The following is a 21,556-nucleotide window of genomic DNA, read 5'->3' on the forward strand; positions in this document are numbered from 1 at the left end:
CAGTTTGTTCAATTACCCTGTTGTGCAGCTTGGGCACAAACACAAGAGTAGGATGGACTGCAAAGCCCCAGGTATCAGTAACATTACAAAGACCTTGTTAAAGATATGAAAATAGAGAATCCCATTCTCTCCACATAGGAAACGTGCACTGCATCATGTCACCCTTGAGGTTCACTGGCAAGTGAAGCTAGCAACCATTGTCGTTGGCAACGATCTTGGTCACATGACACCTTGAACTGGAACAACCGTACCACACTACTGCAAGGTCTTTACGCTTGACATTAGAGACTTGCAGCATCCTCCAGTTAAACAGAAGTGCTTTCAAAACACCCTGGAGCCTCCAATTAATTCAGAAACTTCTAGAAAGGAAGAAAAATAACTAAAAATTAAAAGCACAAAACCCTGGCGCATTTCTGTGCATTTCAATCTTGGCCTTTTTGTCAAAAGCACCACCTGGTAAACACATACCTCAATACTGCAGAGAGGGAGTTATTTAAATTCTCCATTTTTATGTTTTCTATTTCCATAGTCAGACGCATACAACAAGCAGGGCTTGAAAGTGTTAAATCATTCTGCATTAACAATTTTCATTTAGAAACCCAGGCATCTAACATGGCCCGTGTTAATATTTGCTTTGGACTGCTCTGAGTATTTAGTCTCAGGCTTCTCCAAAGAGCTAACACAAAAGTCCGCATTCCTATTTGCCTAGGCAGTGTGTGAGTTCACACATTGTGTATGATACGCTCCCACAGAGGCTGTGTATTAGCTGTCCTTTAAGGGAGCAGTATACTTAGCTATGTTGGGAAATGTGAACTTTGTAGCTTCAGGAGTCAGCAGACTTCCTGAAACTCTCATCGATTTCACTTTGGAAACATTCATAACGTCCCTTTATTTACTATACCTTCCTTTATTTATCCCCACTACCCTGGTTCCTCACAACTGCATAAGCAATTGACATTTCTGACAGAGCTCTCGAATTCGTGGGCCTTCTTCTCTAGCTACTTTGTTGTTGGGTTGTTTTGTTTTGGTTGTTGTTGTTTGGGTTTTTTTTTTGTTTGTTTTTGTCCACATTTCTGGTAACAATAATTACCAAGAGCACAACCCTGTGAACACGACTGCCATCGTCACCATCACCCAAAATTCCCTTTCTTATCTCCACATTCACTGTGAGACAAATTCCAAATTCTTAAGCTTTTGCTTTAACCATTTTCCTAATATCTTTCCCTTGGCTGAGTTTCCCTCCATTGTCTCTTCCTGGACCCAACTCTCAGCCGGTCCCCCACTGGCTCTACAAATGAGAACTTGTGCTCAGGGCTCACTGTCTACTCCAGTTTTCTTCCCCTGATAAAGTTCTCATCTGTAAGAACTCAGTACAAATGTTCCTTTCAGGGCAGTCCATCAATCCCTCATCTGCTCCTACAACGCTGGGCACACTGTTTCTATTACCCAAATAAATACAAGTCAGGCAGGCGCAGTGGCTAACAATTAGTGAGGCTATGATGCCTGACAATTACTTCTTACCAAAACTTAACGCGTAGTCGTCTGTTACATGAATGACAACATGGTGGGGTTGATACTATCATTGTCCTGGGTTTTATAGCCAGACAATGTAAACACACACTGGTGAAGTAACTCCTAGAGATTTCCTGGCTTGTTAGGAACAGAGCTTGGTACAGGCCCACAAATTCTGAGAACAAGGACTATGCTTTAGCTGCTAATGCTATTTGATTTGTGCTGCCCTATAAAGTGTATTCTGAATTTTTTTCAGATTCTCTCTACCTCCCTACCAAACCAACTTTATGTGGTCTCTCTCCACCCATGCTCCTCAGGAAAAAAAACAGCATAAAACAGTAAGACAAAATGCCCAAACATAACAAAACAAAACCTACTAAAACAAACATGCATTTTATGTCCCCTGGATGGGGAGGCCTGGTGGCACTCAGAGGAAGGATAGCAGGCTACCAAGAAGAGACTTGATACCCTATGAGCATATACAGGGGGAGGAGGTCCCCCTCAGTCACAGTCATAGGGGAGCAGAGTAAAGGGAAAATGGGAGGGAGGGAGGAATGGGAGGATACAAGGGATGGGATAACAATTGAGATGCAATATGTATAAATTAATAGAGTATATTTAAAAAGAAAACAAAAAATGGATTTTGTTTTATGCTGGTCAGCTACTTCTGGGCACAGGACCTCCTTTGGAGTGTGGCTAATATAGCCAGTGATACTCCATTGAGCAAGTGAAGAAAAGTGGTTTTCCCTTTGTCAGTCAGCAGGTATTACTTTAAAATAGATGCTTGATAGGACCATGTTTTACCTCTCCTCTCTCTCTCTCTCTCTCTCTCTCTCTCTCTCTCTCTCTCTCTCTCTATCTCTCTCTGTCTTCTGGCCTGAGCCCATGCAGGTCTTTTTTTTTTTTTCATGTTGTCACAATTCTCCGTGAGTTCATATGTGCATCAGCTTCTTATTACTCAGAGATGCTGTTTCCTTTGAGTCATCCAGTATCTCTGGCTCTTACCGTCTTTCTGCCTCCTCTTCCACATAAATCATTGAGTTTCGAGTGCAAGCGTTTGATGAAAACATCCCATTTAGGTTCTGAAGGCTTTCACTTGTTACACTTTGTCCACCTGTGGGCCTTTATGTTAATTTTTATATACTCCTAGAAGGAGCTTCTCTGATAAAGGTTAAATATGACACTGATCTATGGCAACAGCAGAATGTCAGTAATAGTCGTTTTATTGCTATGTTACTTTAGCATAATGATTGTTCTAGGGTTTTTTCTCTAGATCTTTTACATATAGCTTCAGGTTCTTGGCAACTTTAGTAGTTTCAGATATTGTTTCAGTCTCATGTAGTGGTCCTTAAATCCAACCAAAGAATGGTTGGTTACTCCCGTACTAATACTGGCCACTATTGCATCAGTATATATTGCAGTCATATCTCTGTTGTAGGTATCAGGATTTGTATCTGAGTGGTGTTGATTATTATCTTCTCTGGTAGCATGCTGAGGACATCCCATCACTGTGACTTCTAGCCTGGAGAAATGGTGCTTTTAGTTGGGCACCAGCTAGACCTCCCCATGTTTGATGACTTAAGTAAGTGGTATCTTTCTCAATAGGGCCTTGCTATCAGGCTGTGGAAAGCATCTGATAGCCTTGGCAATAGCCTGTGATATTTGTTAGTTCCAGGGGACCCCATTGGTCAATGACCCAAGAAGAGACAATACATCCTAGTACTGGAGGTATTACTTGGTGGCATAGGCATAATATATCTAGTTGTCATAATGCCCTCTGCCTCCATTATATGGTTTCTCTATTTAGATATTTTTCTTATATGGATATATTTTAGGAAATATATTAGGTTCTCATGTGTTTTTCAAAAAACCTTTAGTATTCGTTGTCCGTCCCCCATGTTCCCCCTTTACTCCTCTCTACAACTTCCCTTCTCATTCAGTCTTCCTTTAAACGTATATTCTATCTCCAAATCTTCCTCATGTTTCTCACTAGATATCTAACCTCTGTATTTGTTTAGATTGCAGCACAGCTATCAAAAAGCTAAATGTTAACATCCATATTTAAGAGAAACCACACACTATTTGTCTTTGGGTGTCCGGGTTACCTCATTCAGGGCGATTGTTTTTCTGGATCTATCCATTTTGCTGCAAATTTCATTATTTCATTTTTCTCAACAGCTGCATGATATTTCACTGTGTAAATGTACTACATTTTCAGTACCCATTCATCAGTTGATGGGCATCTAGGCTGTTTACACTTGCTTGCTATTATAAATTGAGCAGCAATTATCATGGATGAGCAAGTATCTCTGTAGTAGTGTGTACAAGAAATTCTGAGAATTGAAGAATGTTCACCATGATCAATAATAAAAATGTCTTTAATTTCTTAGGCATATCAGCAAAATGCCAGTAAATTTAACCAACACTTACTGTGCTTTTTAGGCATATGTAACTTTCAGTGTCATATAATGTGTGTGTGTGTGTGTGTGTGTGTGTGTGTGTGTGTGTTGTTGTTGTTGTTGTTGTTGTTGTTGTTGTTGTTGTTGTTTTGTTCAATCTTACAAAGGTTTAAGAAAAAAATAGCAAACTTCCCCAATGCTTTTTTCCGGAAATTCACGTCAATCCATTATTTTACTAGAACATGTATTTTCAAAGTGATAGTGGTTAACACAATATTTATTGTACTAGGAATTTCCTCTGTGGAACATCTACAAAGTTCTCAAATTAGAGGTGAAGGTAACAACAGAAGGGGAGGCAGAAAGAGTTTAAGAGCCAGAGAAGGTGGAGGAAACCAAGAAAACCTGGCCTATAATTCATCAGGAGGAAAGTTCACATGAACTCACAGAGACTGAAGCAGCATGCACAGGGCCTGCATAGGGTCTGCACCAGGTCCTCAGCCTATAAATTATGACTCCCTGTTTGGTATTTTTATGGGATTTCTGAGTGTACAAACAAGGGGGTCAATGATTCTTATGCCTCTCTTAGGCTCTCTTTCTCCTATTTGTTTGTCTTGTCCAATTCAGATGTGTCAGTTTTATTTTATTCTATCATTTAGAAGACTGTTTTCTAATGGGACACAAAAGAAAGTCAATCTGGGTGGGAGGGGAGGAGGGTAGGAATTAGGAGAAGAAGAAGGAAAGAAAACCATAATCAGGATATATTATATGAAGAAAAATCTATTTTACTGGAAAATTTTCAGGAAAATAAAATGAAGTTTAAATTTGAGGTAAAAATACAGATTTCTCCACAAACAAATCTCTAAAGACATGCCAATGACTTAGGAGGCATTTGGTATAAATGTATTGACAGACATATACTGATTATCATATTTATATGTTACTAATTTACTTACTTCCGAAAACACTTTAAAACTATAAGAATGGATGTTCTTATCCATTCTAAACATAGGAGACATAGGCTGAATGAAGTTTGTGCAGAGCACAGATAAATGGAGAGAGAGAGAGAGAGAGAGAGAGAGAGAGAGAGAGAGAGAGAGAGGGAGGGAGGGAGGGAGGGAGAGATAGATGATAAATAAATATCTCTTTTGGGACTCTGAAGAGAACCAACTTGAAAATGACCATGGGATTTTTTTTAACAGAGTGGCAAAGCCCAAGCCTTTTCGTCTTTGTGTGGCTTGTTTGGTTGCCAGTGAATCAGTTCCTGCAGGGGGAAGTTTTAATTCTTTCCAGATGAGAATTATAGACAAAACATGACATAACCTGTAGTCCTTCATGGGCCTCTTAATAGGTCATGTCTATAACCTGGCATGCTTTTGAATGTGTAAGAAACTGAACTTTTATTTAACCTAAATGGCACCATTGCCTTTAAAAGCTGTTAAAAATAGCAGTGCCAAAGAGGCAACATTATAATATCCAGTTAGGGAAATCTCAAGTGTCATTATCCCCCCAAGCAGTAACCATGAGCAAATTTGCAAAGACATTGTCTCTTCTAAGTGGAAAGCTGATGCGAATCTATTATCACCTCAGTGGGATGGGTAATATGTAGGAAACATCCTCATAAAACAGCAGTGAGGGGAACTGCACAGCCAGCCAGGACCCTCCCAACAAAAAGGTGTGGATGCTGCTGGATGCCAATAGCAGCAGTTGAGTTGCCTGGAAATTCAGCTGCTACAATGAGGGTTCCCTCCTCAGACTAAAATAATTTAGATGAGACTTTCCAAATAGAGTATATCCCAAAATCTAAAGGAAATATGTTCATCGCCTCTTTTCAATTTGATCAATTGGTTTGTATAGAAGCAGAATGGAAGTGAGATTTCTTGTGGATGCTGTTTAGTCATCTTACCACTGCCCTCTTTGCCTCTCATGACTAGCTTTGCATTACTGTGGCACAGTTGTTAAAACTCAATGAACCAATTTCATTGCAGTACCATCAACTAAAGTCCATAGTTTATCTTAGGTTTTCCTCTTTTTTTTGCAACGTTTAGGACTTTGGTTCGTATTTAGTAGCATTTATGCATCTTATGGTGTTAGAAGAATTTCCTTCAAAATTTTCTGTGGTTGATGTGGCCATTCCTTCCTTCCCCCCAGGAGTCTACTTATGAACAACTGATAATACTCTTTACTTGCTCCTTAGATTTCTCTTGTCTACAGTGTCACATGGCTGAATTGTGCAGTAACTAGACAGCCTCCTCAGATGGCACCTTTCATTTAGCCATATATATTTCAGCTTGTTCTATGTCTTTTAAGACATACTGGCTATCTGTTTTAAGTGCTGAATAATATGCCTCTGAGCAGAAGTCGCATAGCTTGTTTATCAGTTCCCTGTAGAAGGACAGTTGGTTGCTTCCCAGTATGGGAATAAGACTAACGTTTCTGTGAATGTTTATATGGCCACATACAATTTCAAGTCCTTTTAAAGTCACAATGGCGAGCAGTCGTATTTCAGATGTGCGGGAAAAATGGTAACCTATTTTTTTATTTTGAAAAAGTTTTTATGTCTCTTTTTTAACATTTATATTATTACACATCAGTAAGATGAACTACATACAGCAGGAAGAACCACAAGACAATCAGGAATTATAAATGTTACATTCATTGTGATTTTGCTATTTGTATTGGCAAACTTGAAGTAAACATCTTTCCTATGTTGTTGGGTCTAAATATCTGAATGGAGATTAATATCTATCATATCTCATCTCTATCAACTTAAAACATCTATCTTGATTGAAAAACATCTTAATCCCTAACCTACTAAGCTTAACTGAAAGACTAAACTCTCCGGTCTTCAAGCCCATCAGAGACTTGAAAAGGGATAAAACTTAAATACATGAGTGAATCTGGAGCGCAGGTTAACAACTTACAAAATGATAAGATGACTGAGATAGTTTTCTGCCCACACAGTCACCCAGCATTCTCTATAATGTGACTGGAAGCCTCTAGATGCAATCCTAAACTTTCCACTTGGGTCCTTCCCAGTTTTTCCTCGTGGTCACCTATGCTTTCTCTGCTGCTGTTGGTGTTACAACTGCACAAAGGGGCTTTTCTGTTCGCTGACTGCCTTTTCCACATTTCCATCCCTTATCAGCTCTCTGCTTCCTGCTGGGAAGATGTCTAAAGCTTGGTCATGTAAGGGTTCTGTCTTGATTTCTAATTAGCTGAGCTTCTACTAAATCATTGTGGCAAGATTCAACATTTTCCTGGCATATGTGTTCATCCCATTGAGAAAGGTGAAAAGGCTTAAGCCCTTTCTAATCTCTTACATCCACATTTTTCAAACCTAAAAAATACCCTTTTAAAGGTATAAATAAATTATCCATACTAGAAAATGAATGAATGACATTAAATTATTCTCTGATAAATATGAGACTTGAACATTTTTTTGAATCCAGGATCTATTGTGTACTGGTTTGATGATGTTGGTATATTCTTTGGGCTTTTGTATACAGGATGCTGTGTGACTAGTCAAATGAAGTATTTTTGATACTTGCTCATTATGCAAGCCTCTTTGCTCATCTCACAGGGCGTTTGTGAAGCCCAACTCCTCCCCCAAAAAGGACAATGTATGAGAATGTTACAAGTTAGAAAATCTGATAAATGGCATGCTACTTTTGTAGTTATTACTCAGTGTTCTTCAAGATCACTTATTATGATGTTTCTTATACAATTTGATACAAGACAATGTTGATAAGTGTATATATATTTGTGTGTGAGAGTGCATTGTGTGTGTTAGTGTGTGTCTCTGTGTGTGTGTGTGTCTGTTTTCAAGGCAATGAACATTTCCATCACCTCACATAGTTACTATTTTGGCATGTGGTAAAAATGTCTGATATCTACTCTGTATGTTTTCTCTCTAGAGTATAGAATTTAAAAAATAATGTTATTAACTAGAGTCATCAGTACACTTTATATTTTATTCATATATGGGGTAATATTCTCCCTAGTGGTCATCATTTTCATCTCTCTGCTTCAAGACATTCAACAATTTCCATGTGCCTATTGGCCATTTATAAATCTTCTTAGGCAAAATGTCTATTTACAGCCTCTGCCTCCTTTTTTATCTAATAGTGTTTCTACTATTATGTACAAGGAGTCCCTTCTGAATTTTTCATTAGGATTTTTGTGGGGGATCTTTTTGAATTTTGGATATTAATCTTGTGTCAAATTAACATTTTAAATATATTCTCCAAAGGCTTGGAGTTATTTTTCATTCCAAAGTTGTCCCCCTAAGTGTGATTTTTGGTAGAAACTTTATAGTTTGATGTAATTCTGTCTGCTTGTTTACCTGGAGTGTCGTGTCAAATCCAAAAGCAGTTTCCAAAAACCAACATCAAGGATGTCTCATCTCTGTTTTCTTTGGGGGTATTATTGCTTAGGGTATTAAACTTAAATTTTTCATCCATTTTGTGAATGTAGTATTTTATTTTAAATTACACTAGCCCTTTACTCATTCACTTTTTACCCTCACTCCTTTTATACACAAATTGTCTAGACTCTGTTTACCTACCTACTAATTTAAGCAAGACAATATCATCATCACTGTCCTGGTTTCTCCCATGTGCTAGTTGAGATGTTCTTGGTGACAGATGTCAGATATTGATAACATCTATGAGATGGTGCTCTTAGAGGGATCATCAGACTACTGGTGTAAATATAACCCTAGGTGGAAAACAGAGACAGAAGGCTGAGTGAAAGTCCTCTAAAGTGTTCTACACCCTAACATGTTATGGTGCATTGACATAGATAGTCACCAACATAGGAGAAACTCCTAACCCATGAAGTTGCCATTTTAGTATTCTTGTTCCACTCAATCCTCCATTGGGAAGAGCTAGCTTAAAAACTTGGCATTAACATATATGTTTTGTATGGAGCCATAGCAACTTGGTGAGTTAGCACTTCCTGATGGTAGAAATTGGAGGTGAATATTTTAATATCAACTGTACCCCACAATTATACCCTAAATAACAACAGAAAAGACAGAGCCTTTTATTGTCATGGCTTCAATTTGGGTATGTGACACCAAGCCTGACGTCACATAATGTATGCACAACCAGCTAATGTGGGCATGCTCATACTGAAATCACATACTGCAGACCCTGTTTCTTTTGCACATTTCCTTCTTCCTCTCTTTGTGGTTTTGCTTTGGTGCCTTATCTATAGTAACATGTAGTCCAAAGATCCTTTCCTGGAGAGGACATTAAGTCTCTGAGATAATAGAATAGATTCATGTGATTTATGAATAAGCCTTGAATTCTGGGGCCAGGAGATGAAGTTTTCAAAGAGTTAAATCTTTGGAAAATGAGGAAAACTTTTAAAGCTGGAGGCAACTTCAGGGGCAGGTTTTTCGCCCATCTTAGAGCATTTCTCTTCCCTGACACCCTTACAAATGACAAAATTACCTTTCAATAGAGCGTCATATATTTCTTATTCCACTCATCACCTTCCTAAATTATCTTGTTCTTTCCCACTTTTCCTCCCACTCATCAATTAAGAATAATGAGTGTCGGAGAAAATGGAATATATGAAAAGTTATTGTTAAATATTCATAGATGTCAGCATTCTATCTCTAAGTTCATGCATCCGAGGGTTGCCCGATTGAGCGCCATTGTAAGAAAGCTACAATAGGCATGTTCTCCATTCTGATTCAGTCCGTGGGGGCTACACAAGATCTCTTAAAACAGGAAACTTCATATAACTTCTCATAATGCATGAGGCTGATTTCTTAAATTTCATTTACAGTTTTGTCTTCCTGTGCTTTAAATCTTTTTTTCAAAAAAAAAATGCATCTTGAACAAAGTTTTCCATTTTTCTTTCACACTCAAAGCTGGAAATAATTTGAGTTTAGTTTGCAAGGAATAAGGATAATGTCATAGAAAAAAATTATTTACTTCCTAAGACTTTTTACTTATATTGAAAATGCCTTGAGACATGTCCACTAAAAGCATGTAGTTTATACAAATCTAAGTTTTGGAAATTAGCCAGCAAGCTGCACCAACTATGTTGATCAACTTATTAAATAGCTTTTAAACTTTATGATTTACCATGTTTCATTGTACATCTCTCTAGCCAAGGGAGATATAGGTAATGGGAACTGGGATGCAGGAGAGAAAAACAAGAAGAGCAATTTCAACCAATGTAGATGTTTCTCCAGCCAACTCAGATACTTAATATTAAATGTGCAAAATCCAGTATCGCAAACAAGATGATTCAACCAACCCAGAAGCAGAAGCCTTCTAGGCTCATTTGGAACCTCATCAAGCCACTTGTCAGCCGTGGTACTACATTAATTCAATAGTAAAATAAAATTCATTATGTCTGCTATTCCAGTATGGTGGTACTTTGCTTCAAATGCTAGTGCAATACCACCTCTCATTACTAGATGCTGTCTGTAAAAACAATGGTAATTATATTGCTTAAAAGCCTTTGGAATATGTTTTTCTAAGTCACTTTGGGGACTATTAAGTTTATTAGAAATTTGTTGTTTGGGAGCTGGACACAGCTATCAAGGAGACCTTTTTTTTTTTTTCCTCCATCAAGATGCCCTTTGTTGTCATGGTATTAAATTATTTGCAGAAAACAAACTTAATTGTGTCACAATAGCTGCAAACTCTTTCTAAAGACTGACTTGCCTAAATTCCAGAAGTTTCCATTACTTCAGATGATGCACTTAAAGTCCTTTGTGAAGCCCTGGGGCTGCCTTTCTGTTGATGGTGTGTGCATGAATACAGTACAGCTATTCTTCTTCTTCTTGCTAAAGTAATTCAACTTTATCCACAGTTTCACTACAACTTACATGGTAAAGCCTACAAGATTTTTATCAACTTACGTGGCAATGACTCCTAAATACTTAAACATGGAATTTCATGCTAAGGAAAGGCCTAAATGTCTGTATTATCTGAACCTGAAGACTGATCAAATATTGGTTTCTTCCATTTTTTTCTTTAATTAAGCTAGCTGAAAAAAATGCCCAGTATTCAGACAAAAAAAACTAGTAAGAAAAAATAAATTGAGGAAATGAACAAATACAAACGGTAATATTTTGCTAATTATTTTCATTATAGTGGACACGTCTCTGAGTAGAGAATTATTTTTATATAGCATCTTAAAGATTTAACATCAAGTCTAGATAGTAGGATAATAGAGAAATATTCTGTAACCACTGCACAAAACTTTCTAAATTACATACATAATTTTTTTTTACTTTTATTGTAAATGGTATGCAAAATAAAACAAAGTAGACTTAAACATTTCTCCTTATTTTCTTTCATCATGAGAACCCACTTTCAAATAAAATTTAAGTGGCTATACTTTCATACATGCAATCTAAAATGTTTGGTTCACTGTGTACCTCTTCCCCAGAAAGAAACACAGCATGAAGCATTTTTAAGTGTTTAAGCTGGTCACGTGTCTAAGAACCTGTGCCTTCTTACACTGGAATGGATTTTATAGCTTATTCAAAAAGTCATCTTTTCAGAATGAGTGGTGACTAGTAACACAGGGATCCCATTGTAGCTCAAGCATGTGGGAATCTCATCCCCCTTCTCAGAGTAAAACAATGCATGGAGTCTCTGGAGGGAAAACCAACACTAAACTATTAGATCCATTAGTCGTAACATTGCAAAAGTAACTTTGCTTCTGTTAGTTTTCTTGTGTGTATATTGCAGTCCATTACTTTTATTTGATGTGAGCATTTCACAACAATCTTTTCAGATGACCACAGTACTCCCCTCTCCATAACTCTGGAGCCAGGTTTTGCCTTCCAGAAAACAGTAGGTGATACTCTGGAAGGCTCAACACAGAGAGAAGATGTGGGCTAATTGATGTTACAGACTTTCTTTCTGTGTTGCCTAGATGGACTTCAACTTGTACATTATTTGGGCATTGGGTTGAGATAGGGTCTCTTACAAGCCAGGCTAGCCCAAAACTTACATAGTAACTAGTTTCCTCCTACCTCCACCTCTCAAGTTCTGGGATTGTACATGTGCAAAGCCATGTCTGGGCAGATTAAACATTATCACTGTGTTTCTCCAAACTTAACGGTGCCTCAGAAAATTCAAAATAAATCATTGGGAATTGCCATCAAATAGCTGTCAGGTTAAAGAAAGAACAAAATGGAAATTTCTTCTGCCTTTCTTTTTTTCTTTAATTTATTCAGATTACATCTCAATTGTTATCACTTCACTTGTATCTTCCCGTTCCCCCCTCCCTCCCTTTTTCACCCTATTCCCCTCCCCTAGGCCTGTGACAGAAGGGGGAGCTCCTCCTCTACCATATGATTGCAGCCTATCAGGTCTCATCTTGGTAGGCTGCTTACCCTTCCTCTGAGTGTCAATAGGCCTCCCCACCAAGGGGAAGTGGTCAAATAGGGGGCACCATCGTTCATGTCAGAGTCAGTTTCCGTTCTCCACACAACTGTGGAGAATGTGCTGTCCATTGGCTAGATCTGAATAGGGGGGCTAGGTTAACTGCATGCATTGTCCTTGGTTGGTACAGTAGTTTGAGCAGACGCCCCTGGGTCCAGATCCAGACCAGCCTTGATGGTCTTCTTGAAGGGTTCCAGGACCCTCTGGGTCCTTCCATTTCTCCATTTTCCCATACCTCTCTCACCCAGAGTCCCAATAGGAAGTCCCAACATCTATTCCAATCCTCTGCTAAATGAAGACTCTCAGAGGGCATCCTTGTTGAGCTACTGTACAATTATAAATGAGTATATACCATGTATAGCCTTCTGGGTCTGGGTTAACTCACTCAGGATGATCATTTCTAGTACCATCTATTTGCCTGCAGATTTTAGGATTTCCTTATTTTTAATAGCTGAGTAGTATTCCATAGTGTAAATGGACAAAGTTTCTTTATCCATTTTTCAACTGAGGGACATCTAAATTGTTTCCAGATTCTGGCTATTAAAAATAAGGCTGCTATGAGCATAGTGGAGCAAATGTCCTTGTTTTGTGGTGGAGCATCTTTCGGGTATATTCCAAGGAGTGGAATTGCTGGGTCTTGAGGTAGCCCTAATCCCAGTTTTTTGAAAAAGTGCCAGATTGATTTCCAAAGTGGTTGTACCAGTTCAATGGAAAAAATGATAGTATTTTCAAAAAATGGTGCTGGTCTTACTGGATGTCTACATGTAGAAAAATGCAAGTAGATCCATATTTATCACCATGCACAAAACTCAAGTCCAAGTGGATTAAAGACCTCAACATTAAAACCAGAAACACTAAATCTGTTAGAAGAAAACATGGGGAAGAGCCTGGAACTTATTGGCACAGGAAACAACTTTCTGAACAGAGCATCAACAGCCCACACTCTAGGATCAACTATTAATAAATGGGACTTCATGAGGCTGAGAAGCTTCTGTAAGGTAGAAGACACTGTCAACAGAACAAAGTGACAGCCTATGGGCTGGGAAAAGATCTTCACCAACCCTACATCTGACAAAGGTCTCATATCTAAAATATATAAAGAGCTTAAGAAATTAAACACCACCAAAGCAAATAACCCAATTAAGAAATGGGGCTCAGAATTAAACAGAGAATTCTCAACAGAGGAATATTGAATGGTGGAGAAACAATTAAAGAAATGCTCAATGTCATTAGTTATCAGGGAAATGCAAATCAAAACCATTCTGAGATTCCATCTTCCACCCATGAGAATTGCTAAGATATAATAATATGAATGTATATGTTAAAAAGAAACATAACAAAAATAATAATTAAAAAATCTCAAGTGATAGCACATGCTGGTGAGGATGTAGAGAAAGGGGAACACTCCTCCACTACTTTTCTTTTTTTAAGAAAGAATTTAAAAATATATAATCCCTATCACTTCACTTGCCAAGGCAATTGGAGTACTTTAAATTTTTAAATAAAAATATTTATAGAATGAAAAAAGTATATTTTTCTCATTTATTTCCAAAGTATTCATAGAGATAATTGTCTACATCAATGCTAATATTGATATTAACATACATTTAGGTTCTTTCAGTGTTCGTCATTTGCACTAATGCTGCTGTATATAATTGTACACATGTGCACATGTTGTAGGGGAAATTTCCAGTCAGGGAAGAGCTAGGTAGAAGGGTATTCTTATGCCTGATACTAGCAAAATGTGCTTCTCTAAGTTCTGTTCAGCTTGGAGTAAACTTTGGGTTTTTATTCGTCACCTGAGTTACCTGTAGCCATCTGATTTATTATCTACATATTCCTCCTATAAAATATACATTTTCGTACTCCACAATCTCAAATATGTTTTACGATTATTTAAGAGGACTTACAGAGGCCTTAAATTTCATTCAGGCCTATGAGCATATAAAGGGGGAGTAAGTCCCCCTCAGGCACAGTCACAGGGGAGGGGAGTAAGGGGAAAATGGGAGGGAGGGAGGAAGGGAAGGATACAAGGGATGGGATAACCATTGAGATGTAACAAGAATAAATTAATTTAAAAAAAATCTCATTCAGGGACCCCAGAGTTAAGAAATTCTGACAAGTACAGAAAACCCATCTATGTCCTGACTGGAAGTCCAGGTATTATTCAGAAGTTACGGTTTGTCTGTTTGTCTGTTTGTTTGTTTCTCTCTCTGAACATTGTGTAGTTGCCTATAGTTCTGTGTATAGGATTGAGGCATAATTATCTGTTCTCTTTTGGGTTTGGCTTGCCTGTTGTTGTTGTCCTTGTTCAGCTAATATTTAGGCAGTCATGTTGGTGAAGCTTCATAGATGTAGCTTCTGGAATTCCTAGAAGGTGTAGTTTCACAACACACTCCCTGAACCTCTGGCTCTTCCACTCTTTCCACTTCCTCTTCCTTAGTGACCCTGAGCCTTAGGTGAAGGAGTTGTTTTTTTGGATGTGTTCATTTCGACTGTTGGGCTCCACAACTCTGCATTTTGGCTTGCTGTGATTTTGTGTAATGGCCTCTGTCTATTGCAATGACAAGTTCCTCTCTGACCATTGCTGACTACACTTATCTGAGGGTTTAAGGACGAGAACTGAGACAGTAGTTAGGGAGTGTGCTGGTTTAGTAAGGTGGTAGTGGCAGGTTCTCCTCCAAGACACATGATTTCACTTCCCCAGGGAAGAACACATCACTTGGGTATCCAACAGCAAATGATCAGCTTTGAAAATATGTATACAAGTACCATTGTGTAGACTGAGAAGGTTATATTTACCAATATGCACTCGCGCGCGCACGCGCGCGCGCGCGCGCACACACACACACACACACACAACAACAACAACAACAACAACAACAACAGTTAATAAAAAAAAGAGGCCATGAATTTGAAAGAGAATAAGGAGGAATATATGGGATGGTGTTGAGGGAGGATAAGGAAGGGAAGAATTATGTAATTATATTGTAATCTCAAAAAATAATTTAAAGCTAATGCTTTTGGATAATTTCTAAATAAAATTATTACAATTTTAACCTGCTTTGGGTAGAATGCTAATGTGAATGTTGATGATGAAAGCAAGAAGAAAATTTCAATCTCCAGTATCTTATTGCATTATATTAGAGAAGTCTATGCGCACTTGTGCTTCTGGAAAAACTGCCTGAGTTAGGCACTGAGTTAGTTCTTTGTGAAAACCAAAGGTCTCTTCCTGGAGGTTAACTTAAAAACTGAACTTGCCTATGAGAAGAAATCATGTTACCAGCACGTCCTGCCGTCCCCACTTCATGCACCTCGGAGACAGTCTGTAAACTCCCACTTTATGGAAACCTTCTCTAAGTGTTTCAGTCACATGGCATTTCCTCCAAGGAGCTTTAGCCAATCCCCCCAGGCTCATTGTTGGGATTCTTTTTGCACATTCCTGCAGCACACGCTTTAGTTGTTATGCACCTACTATTAATGCAGTCCTGTCCTCCAAAGAAACACTACCTGTTTTTCATTTATATGTTTCCTTCACAAAGCACATCTAGCACTTTGCTTGGAGTAGATGTTTAATAAACACTTGGTGTATGACTCAATATATAAATAGACAGGCCTTAAATTACACAAGGAAAATCAGTCAGAGTGGATGAGCCCAAGGAATGAAAAAAAAAAGGGGGGGGGGGAGATAGTGATGGGTTAATGCCTGCAATAGTGAAGGAGTTCCCAAATTACTGAGCATTGCATACTAGTCCATGTTTTCTTATGATGTACATGTAGAGGTAGACCAAAGAATAATTTCAGCATAGCAGTGTAAGTCCAGTAAGATATTTTGAACTTCATTTACACGGGCCTGTCACATTATAAGGATTATTATGTTGACATATAATCTAATAAAATGATAACTACTTAGAGTGTTATAAAATGCCAATTTTGCAAGTAAAATGAAGAGTACATATCTTAAAATGAAATCTTGGGTACTAATGTTAATTTATAGTTTAATGGGATGGTCGTTTCCTTCTAAGTATTATTCCACAGTAGCCTGATCATTGCTCTAAAATATCTAATGTGACAAAAATTTTTAATTATAGGAAGTGGAGAGGAAGACCTGCTATGTTTCTTATTCACAGGTATAATTCACTTATATGTCAGTGATAGGATGTGACACTTGTGAAAGGCAATACTTAAAGAGAACTTTAAGTAAGGATTCCTGATATCCAAAGACCCAAATCAACCTCTAAGTACCCAAGTTACTTAAAAGAATAAAAGGGGGGGTGGTTTTCCTCTGCTTGTCAAAATTACATTAGATTTTATCAGATGTCCTCTCTTATTCATCATCGATTGCAAATTACCTGGAACAATTTGCCCTCATATTACACACACACACACACACACACACACACACACACACACACACACACACACTCCTTAATTTACATGTATATATGACAGGAGGAAAGCCCTTAAATTCTAGTTTAATGTGATAAGTTATCAGGGCAATTCTAAGATGGAAAACTTCCAGTGACTGAGCCATAAAATCACAGGATTAGCCAACACTTTCAAGAAAGAAATGAAAACTAGTGTCATGGAAAGTAAGAAACCAGTAGTTGCAGCTTAGCTTAACCCAACAAGTGTATGAGTGCATACCATTTGGGTTACTTTGCATATAATTGATACATCGTTTCTGTAGGCTTTGAATTTTCATATTGCAGAAAGATGGATAGAGTCATAGGTGCTCCAAACACCTCACAATACACAGTCCAGTGCACTTGCAACTAAGGAAGATCCAACCTAAAATGCCAGGTGTAACCAATTCGGCCATAAATCTATATTACAAAACACTTACACTTTGTCTGGAGCTTCTCACATCCTGTCATTAACACGGTAAACGCATCCTTATATATCACAATCAATCAAGTAAGCACAAAGATAGTTTTCAACTACAAACATCTTTGTACTCAACACTTCGCCAAGAAATTTACTTGTTCAAATAAGTGTGAAATTTCAGTGAAACTGAGACTTTGTGTCTTATATCACAAGCTCTGAACCCAATATAATTCAGGTTAACCCTTCCATGGCATCCAACAGAGCTGCAGAAAAATCAGCGAGGGCTTCTAAGGACAATGATGCTATTAAAAGATCAGAGCGATAAATAATAGCTACCTGTGCTAAATTATAGCATGGAAAAGTCTACCGGGCTGATCCTCATCCTTCCCTCTATACTATTCTGTTCCTACTTGGAATGTGAAAGCGGAGTCTGAGGTCCATCCACAATCTAAAGAGAATCCATTACTCTGACCTTTAGAATTCATATATATAGAAAATCACTTGCCACCAGAATGCTAAAATTCATTACATTCATAATTATTTCTGTTGGAAGTCAAAAATGTTCACCTGACCTATAATTCAGTATATCTCTTCTGATATCTGCTTTAAATCATTTGCTGTAAAGAACACATAATTATAATTAGTGTGCATTTTACTTTATTTTTTGAGACTCTATATATCCAGGATTAGTTTGGTCAAGAGATTTTTTAAAAATATCCTGTGTTTATTGCACTTTGTTTTCTTTCCAGACCTATTGTTCTGTTTTTTATTTTGTTTTGTTTTGTTCTGGTTAATGGCACTTTATAAATAGTGCTTTAGTTATGCCTGCTTCTCAGGCACAAGCAAATGACATTATTTTACGTCAGGACATTTTGCAAGCAATTGTAATTTACCCAAGTGTCTTGAATTAGTAGAGCCCATTTTATGTAGACAATTCTAGCCCAGTTACAATGCAGGTGCAGGCAAGACATTGGCAGAGTATGAAAGCACGTACTGCCACAGGGAAATGGTCTGTTGGTAAAGTGCTTACCCTGTGTGCATGAGAACCTGAGTCAAGAAGAAACTATGTAATGTGGTGCTTAGGAGTCCTTGTAACCTGTAATAGCAGCACCAGCAATTGACCTCCCTGACCAGCCAGTCTAGCCTACTTGTTTAGTTCCCTTTCGCTGGGAGATCATCTCATAAACAATGGATGGCACCTGTGGAAAGACACTTAAGGTTCTCATCCTCCACATACACACACCCATTCACATGCTTGTGCACCGAATGCACAAACACATATACAAGTGAGTATGCACGCACATACACAAGCATATTATGCACAAACGCAGTCTACTGCTTCATATTGTATTTTCAGCCTCTTAGTGGAATATGTGACAGACAGCTTATATTTTCAATAGTTCCCAATAATCTGTAGAGCACAAAATTCAATAATTTAGTTAATGACTGTTACAGGAAGAAGACTGCAGGAGAATTCTGGTAAGCTGAACTCAATTTTCAGATTTGATAGTTTAAAGATTAAAGGGCTTTTTCTTCTACAAAAGGTGTAAACAGAATCACTCGGCTTGACAGGTTTTTCTGCATCTTGCTTCCCCTTCATCTCAAAGATTAAGACATCTCCAGGAGTTAGGATACTAATTCATCACCAAATCACCATGGCCTTTGCAGTTACTGTCAGGGGGTTAGACACCTTAGGTCTCTAAGATGCAAGCCTTTCATCTTTCTCTCAGATGAACCTGGGAGTCAGACGCACTTAATAGAAGAAACTTGTTGACTGCAGCCAACTTGAAAATTGATTCTAAATTAAGCACTATTATGGCTCTCCATGCCACCCGTTCTGGGTCTATGAACAGAGACGCTGTCTGTGACTGCTAGTCTTTCTCTGCTGTCCTTATTCTTGTCAAGGGTCTAATTTCCTGTGCAATTGTTCTCTCATGAGAGTCCTGTCCTGCCTGATTTTAATTGGCATTGTCACTAGATTCGACCCATCCTTTTTCAAAACAGTTAAAGCAACCCTTTGCTTTGTGGTCATGCGAGATGAAAGGGGGCATTTTCTGATGTCATTTGTGAAGCAGAGAGCAGAAATGGTGGAGACTAAAGAGAGGCTTCCACAAACTACTGTGACGTGTGTTCATGTTTTTCTCCTCATAACAGTAAATAGCATAGGAGGACAAAATCCATGTTCGTGACGCATGCAAGATGCAATGCCTTTAGGATATGAGGGAGCAAGAAGAATATTTCAAAGTTTCATTGTTATAAGTTCTTTCTGGTTTTCAAATATATTAGTTAGATAATTAATGGAAAGGATGCCACCACATTCAAATGATAAATCATTTGACTAAGGTCCTTAAGTGTGAGGCGTTGATAGGAGATACAAAGTTTAAAAATTCTTGCCCTTTCTCTGCCGTAATTGTGCTTTGATAATGTTAATAATACAAGATATACTTCAGATTCATGCAGCTTTAAAGCCTGTCATAAAACCTGGCATATGTATAGAATATTAACATTGCATAAAGATAGAAGAGAAAAAAATAGTATCTGAGAAGAGCAGTGAACAACATTCTGGGAAAGGCCTTCGTTTACATCCCTTTACCTTCTGTTGGGTTCACCTCATGGGAATCTGAGCTCTGCGAATTGCTATACTTGGCCCACCTTGGAGTCAGTACCAGATATGAAAAAGAAGGTGTTTCTATAGGAACTAGACCCTATTAGAAGGGTAAACCGTGGCAAAGATGAAGGTGAAATGACAATTCACTTACTTACTCAAGTGCTTTACTATAAAACAATGAGAAAAGAAAAAGCATGAAACCACAGCTTCCTGTGGCTTGATTGACAGGTATCTGTGCCTGGTCACAACTTAAGGTTTACATGGTAAAGCTTCTACGAATACCCAAAAATGGTATCCTGAATCAGAAAAGCTCATTCAGTGTTGGTGTGCATGTTGGGGATCAGAGAATGAAAAGTCCAGTACTATGCAGGAGCCATAGAGGCCTATGACACCAGGAGAGCATGGCCCACCTGATCATCTAAGCGAGGCTCACCTGGCCTCACAGAGATGGAAGTAGAAATCACAGGGCCTGAATAGATCTGCGGCAGCTCCTCTGCATATATGCTTTGCCTGGTAGCTTGGTGGTTTAGTGGGAATCCTACCAGTGGGAGCACTTATATTTCTGAACCTTTCCTTGCTCTGGAGACTCTTTCTCTTCTGTCGCATTACCTTGTCGTGATGTGAGGGCTCTACCTTGGCTTGTTGTATCTTGTTTTCTTGTGGTGGCTGATGTCTTTTGGAGGACTGTTGTTTTCTGAAAAGGAAATGGAGGAGAAATAGATCTGGAGGGAGAAGAGAGGTGGGGGCAGCTAGGAGAAGCAGAGGGAGGGGAAACTGTAGTCGGGATGTATTGTATGAGAGAGGAATCTATTTCCGAATTTTAAAAAGCAATAAAAAAATTGAAAAATCCAAGTCCAGTACTAGAGCCAGTGTGACTTGTAGAATACTTGCCTAGGATGTCTGAGGCCCTGGTTTAGTCCTTAGTACTGCAAAATGCGTGAAAGAAAAAACAACCAAAAAATCATTTATTCTTGTATGTTCCTCTGATTTCTTACAGTTTAATGTCAAAGGGAGTAATAATTTTAGCATGGAGAACAGAAAACCATGGGAGGGCTTTGAGGTTATTTTCACAGATGCTGGGTATAGGCTGAACAATTGTATGTATCCTTTCATTATCAAATACCCAATGAGAATACACTCTCACTGCTTTTGCTTAGTACCCTGTGTCTTAACAGTGGGAAAAGTGCTTAAATAGTTTATCCTACACATTTGCTCCTTACACTCTTGTTCACAGAGACACGTTTAAAGAGAAGGTAGCCTCCTCCACCCATTGAGTTTTAGGATAGAAATCTTGTCAGCTTCCTTAGTAACATTAGTGATTTCTACCCCTGTGTAAAGCTTATATGTATACTAAGCAATTAAGGGGTAACAGTGGAAGGTGGCGGCCACCAGTGCTGCTGTTCACAAAGTCCCAAGATGGTTTTATTTATTGCGTAGGATATTGCCTTAGCTTTGCCCTTTAGCACCACCTGCTGGATGAAATAACATCTGCTTATGTTTTTGCACTGCACATTAAAATAGCCCCTTCTATACCTACCTGTGGCATTGCTTGATGGGTACTAACCCCTACACTTCTTAAACTTTAAATCACCTTGTAGGCATAGTAATTTGAACTATCTGAGATGTTTCCTTGCTACTACTGCCAATGCAAATAGCAAAATGTTTTTTTTTAATTATTTAGCACGTATGAGTTTTGTGTATTTACAGAGTAGAATGTGATATATCTATATGTGTACATAATATGTTCTTATGAAATCAGGGTAATGGGTGTGTCCATTTCTCCATAACCA

General features: G+C 38.2%; 1 protein-coding gene across 2 annotated transcripts in view; it reads left to right on the forward strand.

The window, feature by feature from the left end:
* Window positions 1–21,556, forward strand: part of ALCAM (activated leukocyte cell adhesion molecule) — a 187,420-nt gene that overhangs the window by 115,991 nt on the left and 49,873 nt on the right. The gene's annotated exons all lie outside the window — the stretch shown is intronic.

The sequence above is a fragment of the Acomys minous genome, assembly GCF_964271855.1.
Source record: "Acomys minous genome assembly, chromosome: 11".
Taxonomy (NCBI): domain Eukaryota; kingdom Metazoa; phylum Chordata; class Mammalia; order Rodentia; family Muridae; genus Acomys; species Acomys minous.